The following is a 16526-nucleotide window of genomic DNA, read 5'->3' as shown; positions in this document are numbered from 1 at the left end:
AATAATATATTTGTGCTTAACAAATAAAAGAAATGTGTCATTTTTAACATTCTGCTGTTTGGAAATCAGGTGATCTTTACTTGCTTAGCAATCCACAAACAGAAACAGGAATTTTGACCTTCGTGCAATATTATAATTGATAATGATTGCTTTTGATATTCTTTCAATTAATAGCACTACAGTGAAATGTGCATTTTGTCTTACCAATTGCATGTACTGTACTCTATAAACATACTGTACAGTAGAACATTTTGCAGGCAACCACTTCAAATGTACTAATGTCAAACTGTTAAATTTAGTATTTAATACACTTTATTTTTTACAATAAAGATAAAGCATGTTTTAAAAATCTGTCACTGTTTTGCAAATCAAATATACTTTTTTTATTTCATAATTATTTCTAACATCAACATTCCTTTTTCTCCCCCCAAAACAAATGCTACTTTAAAAAAAAAAAAAGAAAAAAAAAAAGTCATCACCATCACATACCACTTAAAATGTAAAAATGCGGAAAAACATTAAACATAAGAATGTTAAATTTTTATTATATTATATCTGTCTATTAAGAAAATAAAAGATGCAGGCGCATGTAAAAATGTATGTACATCTTAAAATAGCAGTAATGGAAGATTAACAAATGAATATAAACACAAACTGATAGTTCTATTATACAGGTATGTAAACACATTAAATGTATTAATATGCAACAAGCAGAAGAAATACTTAGGTGGTAGCACCTTGGTCAATGCTGCTGCTAAAGCACTGGTGACCGGCCCAGACTCAGTCCTTGAGCAGTTAGTGGTGTCCCAGTTCTCCTCATTTTAAAACAGCAGCATAGTAAGCTTCTGCTTTTCAGTATAAATTCCTTGTCAATACAAAGAAATGTTACAGTCACGCATGTTTAACCACAAAGTTTTGTTGTATAAAGCAGAACTTGTTTCAGAGACATTTCTATCTGAAATTTAGTAAAGGCAACAACTTTGAAAAATTAGTCGCGGGAGGGGAAGATGTTTTCTGTTGCCTCGAGTGTTTATCTCTTTTTTATTTTTTAAACCTTTTGCATGCAGTTATAATCAGAGCCTTGTCTTTTGATAAATTACACACAATGGCTTATTTTATTTGAATTTACTTTTGCTGGACGTGTAAATATTATCAGTTTTGCTGTCCTAACGTTACTGGGACTTGGTACTGGTGGCTTATTTTTCATGCACTCACCATTATGAATTAAGAGGTTAAATTTTAGAGAGTTACATAAATGTTTGTTTGCTGTGCATGTATTTTAGATGAGCATCATTTGTTATGAAAACAAACACATCATTTTCTTCACTTGGGCACTAAACTTAAGGTGTCAGGTGAACATTACTTTTTTTTCCTGGAGATAGCTGCTGTAAAATTTAGAAAAAAAAACATTTTTAAAAGTATTGTTAAGGGATCAGACTCCAAAAAATGCATTCAGAACAGTAGATAGTAATTATTCAAATGATATCAATGCTTCCAATCCGCAAACACACTTTTGCTTATTGAATGTTTGTAGAGATGTTTGTAACTGCCCGACAGAACTAAATGGAATGCAGTAATTGACACTTATCGTGATTAGTGTACTGCGAAAGCTGTAATCATCATCATAATTAATATATACAATTAATTGTGCAGCCCTACTAGGGGGCTGATCAGGGGGCACAACACACTTCATAAAACACATTGGCTTACTGATGGGCTTTCTTACTCCAAAAATACTGATTAAGTAATCAAAGCCAACACCAGTGGGAAGAAATCACACCAATACTGCAACAGGCTTTTCAATGGATGCACTTGTTTGAAATCTAATTTCATCTTCTCAGAAGAGACTCCAATCTTTCACAAATACTTAAAAATGTGAGGCCACATACAAGGGGGTACCCACAAAATAACAGGAATCTGTACCTGGCGCTCACTCTAGACTTGGAAGCGAATTTTGCTGCTAGGTGTAGCATGCTTACAGTATTCCGTAGCAGTCTGCCAAGGGACATTCCATGTCGGTTTCTCTTGGTTAAATTTAATTTAATTAATTAAACGTGTTCTGCGATTTTTGTAATGGGTGATCATAAAGAACACGTTTGCGTTAAAATTGTTTTTTCTTAGGGAAACTGTAGTGATGCTTGAAACTGCTTTTAAAGATGAAGCTTTAAGTAAAATGCAGGTCTACGAGTGGTTTTCGCATTTCAAGCGAGGTGAAATGTCACTTGAAGGCCAACCGAGATCTGGCCGTCCTTCCACAATTAGGAATGATGAAAATCTCGAAGAAGTTCACAATGCAATTTACGAAGTTCACTGTCAGACTATTGAAGAGATTTCTGAATCTGAATCTTTAAAACAGATTCCAACACATTTATAGTGCGAGTCTACAGACCATCAGGGCCATATTCATTGTTCATGACTGAATTTAGCAAACGTTTATCTGATTTGGCTATAAATTATGATCACATAGCAATGATAGGAGATTTTAATGTACACATTGATGTGGAAACTGACACTTTTAGCAAATGTTTTACTTATTTGGTAAATTCAGTAGGATTTTGTCAGAATGTCAAAGGTCCAACTTATAATCATAACCACACATTAGATTTAATTATAACTTTAAATTTAAATTTCATATTACTCCATTAAATTAGTTATTTCCGATCACTACTTAATTACATTTGATTTAGTCCTGCCCTTGCCAACGCACTCACAGATTAAAACAAAGACAGTGTGACATCTAGATTGTAATTCTGCTTCAAAATTTATAGATACTTTGAGTAAGTCGAGTGTAATTGTGGAAAACCATTTAGATCAGTTAACATCAAATGTAAACATGGAAAACAATTTAGATCAGCTAACATCACATTATAATGTGACCTTGAGAGATGCTCTGGACACAGTGGCTCCACTTAAAACAAAAGTCATCAAAACACATAGAAACTCTCCCTGGTTTAATGAAAACACTCGTGCTCTTAAATTAGAGTGTTGAAAACTGGAGCACAGAAGGAGAACAACAAAGCTACATGTCTTTCAAATTGCATGGACAGAGAGTGTTAATAAATATAAAAAAGCTCTCTTTAAAGCTCGCTCAGAATACTATTCTACAATAATAGATAGCAATAATAAAAATCCTCGGTACTGTTTAGAACAGTGGCTAAATTAACAAATGGGAATTCAGATCAACAGTGCAAAATACCAACAGATATTAGCAGTACAGACTTTATGAACTTCTTCAATGAGAAAATTAAAAATATAAGATCCCAGATTTCAGCATCACAATACAAACCACATACTAGCTTAGCAGACCCTGCCTCACATTGCATTCAGCACTTTAGTAATTTTAATCCTGTAACTGAGCAGGAAGTCTTAACTTTAATTTCTAAAATGAAGCCCACTACTTGTTCCCTAGATCCAGTGCCAACAAAACTAGTAAAAAGTTCAATGGATGTTCTTGCAGCGCCTTTTCTAACCATTATCAATAGTTCATTATTGAAGCACTAAAAGTGCCGGGCATTAAACCATTACTTAAAAAGTCAGACCTAGACCCACACATACTAAATAATTATAGGCCTATTTCAAATTTACCTTTCTCTAAAATACTAGAAAAGTAGTCGCCATCAGCTTCAGTCACACCTTACGCATTACAATTTATTTGAGAAATTCCAGTCTGGTTTCGACTGGTCATAGTACAGAAACGCACTAACACGGGTTGTAAATGACATTCTGATATCCTCTGATGAAGGAAACTCCACTGTAATTATGTTGTTAGACTTAAGTGCAGCATTTGACACCATTGACCATTCTATACTACTGCACAGTCTAAAAAAATATATTGGGCTTACAGGCACTGTGCTCGCTTGGTTTAGTTCTTATTTATCAAATCGATTCCAGTATGTACAGAAATGTGCTGACAGTACTCCATCATTATACACAGAAGTTCAATATGGTGTACCGCAGGGCTCAGTATTTGGACCTTTACTATTCTCACTTTATATGCTTCCACTGGGATCTCTCATTAGGAAACATAATGTTAATTTTCACTGTATGCAGATGACACCCAGTTATACCTTTCATTTAAATCAAATGAAGTTTCTCCGATGTTGTCTTTAATTAGTTGTGTTAGTGAATTAAAGGAGTGGATGAATGAGAACTACTTGTCTTTAAATACAGATAAAACAGAGATGTTAATTGTTGGAGGGAATGACGCTGATCACAATATTTTGTCATCATTTAACTCAGTTGGAATCCCAATTAATTTTACTGAATCAGCCCGCAATCTAGGAGTTATCTTTGACTCTAGCATGTCATTTAAAGCATATTACAAAGTGTCCAAATCATGTTTCTTCCATCTTAAAAATGTTAGGAAATTAAGGCACTTTCTAAATAAACAGGATTCTGAGAAATTAATTCATGCATTTATTTCTAGTAGGATTGACTACTGCAATGTGGTGTTCACTGGCTGTTCAAACTGTTCTTTATACAGCCTCCAGTTAATCCAAAATGCTGCTGCAAGAATTATTACAAGAACAAGAAAATATGAACACATAACTCCAGTTCTTAAATCCTTACACTGGCTCCCGGTTAAGTTTAGGGCAGATTTCAAAATCCTCCTTTTAACATATAAAGCCTTAAATGGCCAAGGTCCGCTTACTTGTCTGAACTTATCATGACTTACAAACCAGAGCACATTAAGATCTCAAGATGCCGGTCTGCTTATGATTCCAAGGATTAATAAAATAACAGTGGGAGGTTGAGCTTTTAGTTACAGGGCCCCTAAACTGTGGGATGGTCTGCCTGCTAAAATAAGAGATGCCCCTTCAGTCTCAGCTTTTAAATCCCGGCTGAAGACTCACTACTTCAGTTTAGCATATCCTGACTAGAGCTGCTGATTAACTGTACAGACTGCATCTCTGTTGTCAGTCAATAGCACTAAAACATAAGTAACATGATAGTTAGAATTTGTATACTAACCCTCACCTATTCTGTTTCTCTTCTCGGTACTCAAATGTGGCACTTGATGCCACGCCCACCTGCCAAGTTGTTTGCCTGCCTAAGGTAAAGTCATCCCTGATGGAGGATCGCAGGAATCGTGGGAAAGAGGGGTCCTTTCATCGGATTAGTGCTATTTCAGCTGTGGAATGGCCAAATGGGGGAGTCAGCTTGATGGATGAGGTCTCCAGGACTCTAAACAAATCTAAATCATATTATGTGATATCATCTACTGTTAAATTCGTCTCTGTATTTCTAAATTTTTTATTTTATACTGTACTGAAGATTTGTTCTGTTCTGTGTATTGTATTGACCCCCTTCTTTTTGACACCCACTGCACGCCCAACCTACCTGGAAAGGGGTCTCTTTGAACTGCTTTTCCCAAGGTTTCTTCCATTTTTTTCCCTACAAGGGTTTTTTTTTGGAGTTTTCTTGTCTTTTTAGAGAGTCAAGGCTGGGGGGGCTGTCAAGAGGCAGGGCCTGTTAAAGCCCATTGAGGTACTTCTTGTGTGATTTTGGGCTATACAAAAATAAATTGTATTGTAATGTATTGTATTGAATTGACTTGTGTGTCTTGGAGTTCTTGCCACCTCGCCTGATCTTTGCTCCGTGTGACTTTTTCTTGTTCCCGCCTACGAAAAAAGAACTCAAAAGTAAAGCATTTTTGTACCATGGAGAAGTCAAAGAAAAATCGCTGCAGGCCTTGGACAACGGCCCTCTTCAGCAATTCCAAAAATGTTTTCACCAGTTTGGAAAACCGTTGGGACAAGTGCATTCATTAACATGGAGAGTGCTTTGAAGGAGACTTAAGTTTCAGCAAATAAAAATTATTAAAATATTTTTTTTAAATCTGTTCATTTTTGGGTACCGTCTCGTATATGAAAACTGGACAGGCAAGCAGGATAAGACAGACACACAGAAAACATATTAACCAAAGAAAAGAAGTGAAAAGTATGGTCCCCAGGTGCAAAGTCACTTTTAAAATAACTTACACTTGCTTGTCATTCAGCGATCAATGTCTTAGTTTATTTTCAGTCACTAGAATGACATTGGGGTGACATGTACATATTGAGGATAACCTTTTAATCGAAATTTTAAGAGACAAATTATACTATAAACTGATATGCAGTTAGCTTATTAAAGGAAAACACATTTGTGTGTGATCTGTACACATCTGGCTTATAGCAATCTTATACTGCAATATGACTATATACAGTATGTACTTTTACTTGATAATCGTCATAAAAACTAAACTTTTTGCTCTGTACATTAGAAAGCATGATGGAGTAGTAATGATATAAGAATATCAGGTCAAACCTAGTCTTTCATTGCATAAAAATAACCAAAAAACTGTTTATGATTAACAAACAGCAATACAAAAAAAAAAAAAATACAGTATGGCATTTTGACAGTGTTAGCACTGCTGCTTTACAGACCTAGGACTGAAGCTCAGGCCAAACAATATCTGGGTGGACTTCAGGGTATTTAATTTCACATCCCACAGACGTGTTAATTTTCAACCCTACAGTGCTGGAGGCATGAGCATGTCCTGCCAAGAGGAACAGTCTTTGGCTCCTGTGGCCCTTCCCTAGATTGAGTCTGATAATGAATGAATGGATTTTACTAAATGTTTTTGATCAACTGTTACAGCATCGTGCAAAAATATTCAGACCTATGTTACTGAGCAAATCCTAAACTGAAATTTTACTCCGTAAAACGTTTTTAATTTACAGAACTAAACATCAATTTAGTTTTGTTCAATGTGACTTTGTTGGGAAAAAAAAAATCTAAAAAACAGGAAATGGGATTTTTCATAAGTATTCAATCCACACACTTAACACTCTGTAGAGCAAATTTTGCTGCAACCTCAAGTCTTTTGGGGGCAAGTATGTACCAGTTTTGCTCATTGTTTCACAGGCAGATTTTCCCCAAATTAATTTCTTTTTGTTTATGCATTGCAGTTTTCAAATAGTGCTACAGGTTCTTATTTGGTTTGAGGTAAGGGTCTTGATTGGGTAATTGTAAAATATCCACCCCTTTTTTCCTCTGAACGACTCCAAGGTAACTTCTGCTTAGGAGGACTGTTCTGCTGAAAGATGAACCTTTATACTCACTTATCTCTTTGAACTCTGGCCAAAAAGTTCCATCTTGGTCTCCTCTGGCCATGAACCCTTTGCCCTCATTGCAATAGGGTAATTCAAATTCCTTTTTTTAGCAAACTCTAAACACGCTTTCACATGATTTTATTGAGTAATGGCTTCTTTTGTCACACCCTCCCATACAGGTCAGTGTTATGCAGGGCCTTTGATATGGCTGACTGGTGCACATTTACTTCAGGCCCAGCTAATGAGCTATAAAGCTCTTTCAAAGAAATTGTTGGCTTTTTTATGGCTTTACTCACAAGTTGTCTTCTTTTTTGTCATGGCTTGTGCAGAACAACCTTTTCTAGGCAGCAAACTGGTGGCTTGACGCAGCTTCAACCCTCCTGATAATTAGAGCAACTTAGCCCACTGAAACAACCAAACAGAAATTGTGCGTGCCTCTTTCCAAATTAGTGCATTTGTATTATTTTCTCTCTTAACTTTTATGGAATGTTGTATAGTCTTAACTTCTTTCAGATCCTCTACATGAATAATTATCTCTTTCAATACTTACAAAAACAGCATACTTCCTTGTTGTTTTTAGAACATGAGATTAAAAAAAAAGGCCTGGCTTGTGATGACAACATTTACGCTGTTTTGATGCCAGCAGTTAGTATTTTCCTGAACAATAATATGGGTGAACCAGTATCTGTCACTATGTCACAATTGAAAGAGGGATAGCAGAAGTAATTTCACTTTGATATGATTTAAGAAAGGAATATGACAACTCAACTGATTTCCACTCTTACCAGCAAAAAAGTGACGCAGAATAGGGGAACACAAGCTGGTGGAAGATTTCAGAAAAATACTAGGTGAGCAAAATGGAATGAGATACACAGGGTACAAATTCATCATCAGAAACTGCATCAATAGGAAAGTACACCGGAATCCATATACATCAACATCTAAACTGCAACAAATATAGAATATTTTGGAATCCACATATGCCAGCATCTTCGTGCAAAAAAATCAACACCTTTTCAAGTCCATGGAAAAGGGGGCCATTGGACTCAACAATTCTTTTTTAATTCGTAGACTGAAAAACAAAATGTATTGTCAATTTCCTATGCATAAAATATTCAAGTTTCTTTAACCAACTAGTTAGTATAACCACAGAAAACAAAAACTAGCAGTTTTTGTTTCCAATTTGAACTATAGTAGTCCAGTTTCAGACAGCTCTGAATTTAATTGTATAGTCCAGGGGAGGCCAACTCCAATCTTGGAGAAACGCAGTTTTTATCCCAACCCAGTCACTTAGTTAGAAACCATTTTATTTAATCAAAAAAAAAGGGCGGAGTGGTAGCTCGGAGGCTAATGATCTGTACTGGTATCCCGAAGGTTGCCGGTTCGAATCCCTGTCACTGCCAAAAGAGATCCTACTCTGCTGGGCCCTTGAGCAAGGCCCTTAACGTTCAATTGTTCCAGGGGTGCTGTACAATGGCTGACCCTGCTCTCTGACCCTAAGGGATATGCGAAAACTAACAAATTCCTAATACGAGAAATTGTATAAGGCGAAAAAGAACAAAAAAATCCTCACCAATAACAGATTTCATTTAATTTCATGGCTTGTTAGTGTTTTAACTCTACCATGTCGGTTCATTCTTATATCAATTTTTTTCTCTCCTTTTTAATGATACATGTATCATCTAAGTGATTGAAGCCTAAAATGGATGAGTCATTTTCAGTTTTTCACTTTCTCTTCAGTTTTTTTCTGAGTACATAATTAAACCAAATAGTAAATGATGAATACACACGGGTGGAAATGGAGACAAGCTATATGTACTACTGCTGGTTCCTTTGTCATTGGCATCTTATTGTTAATAAGGAACAGTTACAAAATTGAACATAGCTGTTTATTGAGACTATTAAGGGCTCAAAATCTTAAACGAGACAACTAAAATGAAGCAGAAAAATGTCACTTCAGCAATAAATGTGTCATCAGCAATGAATGAGTTCTCCTGCAGCAACTGGGCTGTAACAAAAACCTGAAGCCATTGCAGTTGTCCAGGACAGCCCCGATTTAAAGGGTCCGAGTCTTAAATAGCAAATAAATAAAATGAAGCTAATTAGAAGCAAAAACGAGTCACTAATTAAGAAAATAGAATGAAAACCTGTAGCCACTGTGAATCTCCAGGAATCTCCGGTATACGAGGCGAGACAAAAATAATCAGACTGGGCTTGGGGCTTTCTTGGAAAACTGTCTGGAGGTCAGCCGGATGTGAATCATACTACTATATCTCCTCCTACGCGCCCTCTCAAACTGCCGACCGGCTATGTATACCCTGTGGATAGCCCAGTCAGTATTTGTACAACAATCACTACACGAGTTACAGCTATAATGTCAGGAGGAAAAAAAAAAAAAAAACGAACAGCGATTCACCATCAAATTTCTCACGAAACTGAACAAAATGGCCATAGAAACTTATGAAATGATAAAAACATTGTCCGGTGATAATTTGTCTTGCACACAAGTTTTTGAGTGGCACAAACATTTCAAGGAAGGACAAGAAAATGTGGAAGACTCCCAACGCCCAGGTCAGTTTGGGCGCTTCAACCATACAATGCTCCCGCGCACAATGCTTTTTCCATAAAGCAGTCTTTGACTGACAAAAACATTCCTGTCCTTGATCATCCTACATTATCACCTGATTTAGCTCTCTGTGATTTTTACTTGTGTTCCCTTCAGGTCACTTTTGATTTTCGGGAACATTTTTTCTTCAATGGATGAAGTGAAAAAAACGGCAAGCCTGTTGAAGAGCCTCAAGCAAGTAGTCTTCCAGCACTGTTTCAATCAATGGAAGATACGTCTGGAGCGGTGTAGAGATCGGGAGAGGGGGGGGTATACAGAAGGTGACAAATGTTCAGAATGCTGTAATTCATCAATATATATTATTTTTTTGCGCTTGGGGCTTGACTAGTGACTAAATATATCACACAACTTGTTTATGCATGGAAAATTATCTTAAATTCATGAACAATCATGTTGTCTCTGCCAAAAGAATGCTACCAAATACACTTGTATGGTAAAATATAATTGGCATATAAACAGGTACAAATCATCCATCGTGAACTCTACCAAAAATGGCATTTGAACATCAAGATTAAAGCAAGAAGAAAAATCTTTCTTAAAATGAGATGGAGGTTCTGAATATGGAGGAAGAGACCAGAAGAATATTTAACTTGGCCCTGAGCAATTGTGTTACTGAAAAAACAAAATGTACATAATTTTGGAAGTCAGTAAGATTCTTCTTAATGTAGACCAAGATATTCCCAAACTTTACGCATGTTGTCTGAAAGGTTTAAGCTGCAAAAAGCTGAATACAGACAAAACTTGCACCGCCACTGAAAAAATGTGATTATGTGTAGTAGAGTACTTGAGGGTAGGATGCAACTGCAAGTAGAGATCCATAAGGATGACCTTTTTCAGCCAATAACTCATCAGCAAAAAAGTCTTAACCTGTTTGTGAAAGCAGGTTCTCTTCATAATGTGACGCCACTGATGGCCTCTTCTAAGGCAACTACAGCTCTGGTGCCTACTCTTCAAATAACACCCTAATTATTAACAATACCACAATGGTGAAACTAATGTCACAACTTAACTAACAAAATAATGAGACATAAACCACATCAAAATCACCATTAAAAAAAGTATACATTTTACTTAAGTTGTATTAAACAGTTCTACTTCCTGCTCTAAAAAGCCTTTCTGAATTGAATTTCTACTGGCCTATATAAATATATGTTAATGTTATTCTCATTATAAAGTTCCCACATTTGGCATTTAAAACATTAATGCAATATTTTTAGTTTGTTACTGTTTTTTCTATATGTTGTACTATCTCATGTAAAATCTGGGTGTGGCACCATTTGCACGTACGCTCTGCAGTGTATTCATGTATAGAGATGCTCTCATTTCCCAGTTCATACATCAACTTTCATACAAGATGAAATCAGTTCATACAACAGTTTTATAAATGAAACCTACGTATTTTACTATTTTGTCATACCTTCCTTTACAGGAAACTTAAAAAAGTTCAGCCAATAGTGAATGAAGATCTCTTGTACATAGTGCAAGTGATCAGATTGAGGTACAAGCTCTTAATGGGTCATTTGCAGACATCAATCATCCGAGTAATAGTATGACTGTCATTTGTACAAAATACAGTGAAATTCTTACTTACACATTTCACTGTACTTTGTACAAATGACAATTAGACTACTACATACAACTGGTGGTGCTACTAATGGCTCATATTTCTGGAGGACACACACAATGGTTATGTTATGCAGGGGCTGGTCAGCTACTGTGTTACATTTCTATACCTACATTGAGGCTGCTGCAAAATTCAATACTTTCATCGCTTCACTGTGATATCCCTCATTGTGTTTTGGGATGTATGTAATCCTCACAAAATTCTTGTATATCCTTCTACAGATCTCTGCCAATATTACGATCCTAATCCTTGGGGACCATATGTATGTATATATATTTTGTACTACAGAGCCAAGAAAACAGCTGGAAATCTTATAAGAAAGTCTAATTTTATTTGGAGACAGACAATCACCTCAGGTTTAAATCAGGTGAAAGCAACTTATCTTTGTATATGAGATGAAGCAGGAATGGTAAAATACGAACAAAGTGCTATAGAGAATGTGATAACTTAAGTAACAAAGACATCTAAAAGCTTTTCCCTCAAAAAGTCCCACTCCTTTTGTTTAAATATCATTACAAAATTTTAAAAGTAGGGCATGAGTTGTCTTGATTTAGGTCTTTAAAAAAAAGGTTCAAACTCTAATATGGGTATGGAGACCTCTGTTATTTGCCGTATGGCTTATTTTTAAATTTGTCATTTTTAACTAAAAATATTGATATGGAGCTGACCATACAGTACATTTCACTTTAGTGATACACACGGGGAATCACTCAACGGAAGATTTTACAATACAATCAACTGTACTGTGCAATTGACAATATTCAATCAGGAACATTACATTAATTAGGTACACAAATAAATGTGAAGTAAAATAAACAAGATATGGAATGAAGTGAAATTAAACTATATTTAATTTGAAACTAAACATTTGGATCAAATGAGCTAAAAAAGCTGCAAAGATAGATTGGTACATGGGCACTTAACGCCTCCATCAATGTCGTCTTTTACAGGTCAATGTGTGTGTTCATTTCTTTCTCTTCATAATACCGCATGTGTTATACTTGGGCAAACAAGCTGTCAGCAATCTCCAGTTATAAATTACTTTCATTATAAGAGTATGTGCATGCACGTCCGTTTTTAAACAAAGTTATGAATCTCAAACTACTTGAGCAGAAATTTGGCAAATCAATAGGCCCAGTCCTATAACTAAACTGAGTAGACATACTGTAGGTCAAATCATTGTTGAAGGATATTGACATAAGTACAGAACCAAACTGAAGTACAAGCAATAGGTCTGCAGCCTGTAACAAAACAAATAGGTTGTAACTTGATTGAAAAAGGCAGGTCAGTTTATCTGTAGTTATCACAGTTGTACTGTACATAGGTTTCCAAAAACATGCATTCAGACACCATACTAAAAATATACCTTTAAGACATTTTCGACATAATTGAAGTCTAAACTAAACTTGATAGTGAATTTGACCCCATCATCAAACTTCCGTTTACATAAAATTAAAACATTCGAGTAGTTTGCAGTTTCTGTATGCTAGTTTTCCTACATGGAAGAGTACTTGCCACTCTATTTGTAATGCAGTCAACACTAGAGTCTACAAAACTGATTCACAGACAGTAATAAACTGAACATTGATTCTTCAGTAAAATTAAAGCAACAGTGCATCTCAAACACTTCTGAATTAATCAAATATAATGTGGAAAAGGCATGTAAGAAGGAAGTTCTAATAAAATGTACAGCTGAAACCAGGACTGTGGAGTTAGCACACAAAATCTGATTCATTAATTTAAGGTACCACTGACTTATTTTGTGATTTGAATCATACTCACTATGTTGGTTTAAAGCACGCAACACACAAGGAATTTCATCACTGCCAATGCGAATCAAAGGCTATTTTTTTAGCACCCTATTATGTTAAAGTTTGGCAGTGTCCAAGACAGACCAGAGCACACTATACTTCCCGAGTACGGTATACCAATGCATGTTGATGTAAAGAACAAGCTGCCTGAAATGTTCTACTAGACCATAAGAAGCCAGTGTATTGTTTTATGCTGCCGTCTCCTAGGGACGCAACTTGAATTCAAAAGACACATAATGCCTTAAACATCAGAAAAGCCTGCTCTTTATCAGGGCTAACCATTGACATACTGGAAGCTGTTGTGGAAAATGGGATGCCACCAACAGTGGAAGCCATCTTGAAAAACCCCATCCATAAGGTGCCCTAGTGGAAAATTTTAGCCACTTTCTCATTTCACTATGGTGTGCTAAGTAGCATATCTGGGCATCATTTCTGCCTGCTGCTATCAGGCAATTCAATGCTTCCTCTCAATGTTCCAAACTAAATGCTTATATTCTATGCTTACTTTTCAGTTTCTGCACAATATTCATTTGACTATCGATTGTATTATTTGTACTGTGTGCCTGTATCTTTATGTTTCCAATGCTGTATGCATCTAAACTGTATTAATCCCAAGGGGAAATTTATCTAAAGTAATCTAATCTTAAGGCTTTAGGGATGCCATTGTGGCTTATTTATATTAGTTATTAAAGAAGTCACAAATATTGAGTAGCATTAAATTCAGGACAAATTTACAAACTGTAAATAGAGGCTACATTATATCAAAGGGCTAGAAGAAAAAAAAAAGTACTTTAATTGAATTAGTACATGTAAAATTGGATGTTTTAACATATATTACAATTTACACATGGTCAGAATCAATATATCTTCACAATAATTGTTTCCACAGACATGGCTGAAACATCTGTTTGGCCAGACAATATACACCTATACCACTCTCTTGTTTTATTTCCTGTTTTTCATTACTTTATATATGTATATCTATTTTTATTCTCTATTGAAATTACCCATGTTATTTTGAAACCAAACGTACAGACAACCATCTTTGAAATAAATAAAATTAAATCAACATAAGAAACACTTGCCAGTACCTGAATACTGTCAATGGAAACCACGGTACTTGTGCGATCAAAATTAAAATTGGTCATTTTCATAGAATCACTTCTGCTTGTGCGGAAACTGTTGAAACAAGTTTGCTGGAGTCAAATGAATCAAACACTTACCACAGACACTACTTACTAAATGCGTAAGATACAAAACCGACCAAAACCCGCAAACGTTGGTTCAAAATACTTAAAAATAAAACAATCACCTGCCACGCATTTCCTCTTTGAAGCTTTCTGCAAAGTTAACGTTAAATACTTGAATGTTCACCATGACAGGTGCAATATAAAAACGTGTCTACATCCCATTACTGAGATCACTGTGTGGTTGTCACCACGTTGTGCAGCAGAAGTGGGCGAGTGACAGGTATGCCGTTAAATTCGATCAGCACAACCACGTTAAGCCGGACAAATCTCACACACACACACATATATATATATATATATATATATATATATATATATATATATATATATATATATATATATATATATATTGTGAGTTACATAACAGCTAAATCCAGCCTGAATGGTAAACCCATTTCTGGGAAATGACATATCTTCTGTAGTTTAAAATGATCACCAAAGGTTAATAATACTTTTCTGCCCTGCTTCTTAAGTAAGTTTCAAATGTCATTCGATTACAGATCCCACACAAATAAACTAGCAAGGCGTCTGCACCAAAAGTGTGCCTGTCAGCAGTTTAATGTGCATGCCTCAGGGGATCAGGTGTAGTTAAGACAGCGCTTTGATATAATTAACATGCGTGTGCAACAATATAAGCGGTCGGCCAAAAGCGACTTACGAACTCACACCCAGGTTGCGCGTTTCGACAAACTTTTCAATAACACACACACACACTCTCACTCACTCACTCCGGACCTACAAACAAACCAAGAGGCGACAGCGCCTAGTGTGTTCAATTGCTTATCGTAAAAGAAAAACTCCGCGTCGATTAAAAGCAGCATTTTCTATACTTTAATACAACATTAGCAGCAAGTCTACATTTTTATTTTTAAAAAAACCTGAAGTCAAACATTCAGAAATGCAAGAACAGACCTGCCCGTGCACAGCAATACGAAGGCTGAGCTCGTGAACACTTCCCCTTTCACCAGATTCCAAAATAACGTGGCGAATTTCTGCTTTTGAGACGGGTGGCGCGCCGAGGCCACACTGCCTACCCATAGCGTCGATAAAAAAAAACACTTACAAGTGCATTAAAAGTTAAAATGAAGAGAATCGAAACGGAACTGGGGACAACCCACGCTCCGTTCCGATGTCACATCCAACTTACTCACTCTCACTTGAACTTTCAAGCAACCCACTGCATCAGAAAACGTAAATACTGCACTTTTACAAAACCACCTACCTCTTTCTTTACCCTTCTGTTAAACAGCGGAACTTGTTCTTTACCATCTGTATTTCAGGGTACTGAAAACTGCCTTCAGTTAAGAAAAGAAAAAAAACACAAACTCGGAAACATGAACACTCTTCTAACTCCACGTCAAACGCCCGCTTCTCATCCCTACTATACTTTGCCGAAATAACAACATGGCTCCTCTAAGCGAGGACGCCGACGTAAAGACGCTGGAAGTGGGTGGGACACGAGGCAAAGCAAAAAGCGGAGTCGAGCAAGAGGGCGGAGCGGAGCGAAACAAGTTTGGAGGAGGGGCGGTGCCAAAAAGAAAAACAGATCGGTGGTGGCCTCCTACGGAATTGGATAGGTGGAAGAGAGAGAGGTTGAGATCAGGCAATTTTGGAGAGAATTTTACAGAGGAGGGTGTGGTCATGCAAATAATTCGCGGTCTTTTACTAAAATGGGCGTGGATATGTAAATTAAATGTATTAAATAATGTTAAACGAATGCGGCTACAACTATGTGCCCTTCCTGCCAAACAACAGCGGCGCTTGGCAGATCCCTGGGTGTGGAAACTTGAAGTTCTCGCTCAGGCTTGCCGCGTGACTGGATGTTGAAATAAATTTCCTTAATGTTATGAAGAAAAACAAGAAGAAAAATAAAACATAAGTAAAATACTTCATGCAATGAACGACTTGAGGCGATAAGAACAACTCCCTTCACAACGCACGGTCTAAACAAAAACGTTTAATTTTATACGTAATATAAGTAATGTATAACTGCATAGCAATCTTATAGTTTTATTCAAATCAAAAATTTTGACGTTATTGGGCTATTTTAAAACTTTAATGCTTAATTTTGCCACAAATATTTTGTCCATCAAATTGCAGGTGTGTTTGTGTGTGTCCTGC

General features: G+C 36.2%; 1 protein-coding gene across 1 annotated transcript in view; it reads right to left on the bottom strand.

The window, feature by feature from the left end:
* Positions 1-15844, bottom strand: part of plekhf2 (pleckstrin homology domain containing, family F (with FYVE domain) member 2) — a 37317-nt gene extending 21473 nt beyond the window's left edge. Inside the window, exon 1 of the mRNA XM_039736619.1 lies at positions 15628-15844. The gene's annotated coding sequence lies outside the window, so the exon portion shown is untranslated. The remainder of the gene's footprint in view (positions 1-15627) is intronic.
* Positions 15845-16526: the final 682 nt, after the last annotated feature.

This window comes from Polypterus senegalus, chromosome 15, assembly GCF_016835505.1.
Source record: "Polypterus senegalus isolate Bchr_013 chromosome 15, ASM1683550v1, whole genome shotgun sequence".
Classification (NCBI taxonomy): Eukaryota; Metazoa; Chordata; class Cladistia; order Polypteriformes; family Polypteridae; genus Polypterus; species Polypterus senegalus.
The sequence above is the reverse complement of the archived record's forward strand: the minus strand, read 5'-3'. Positions and strand labels throughout refer to the sequence as shown.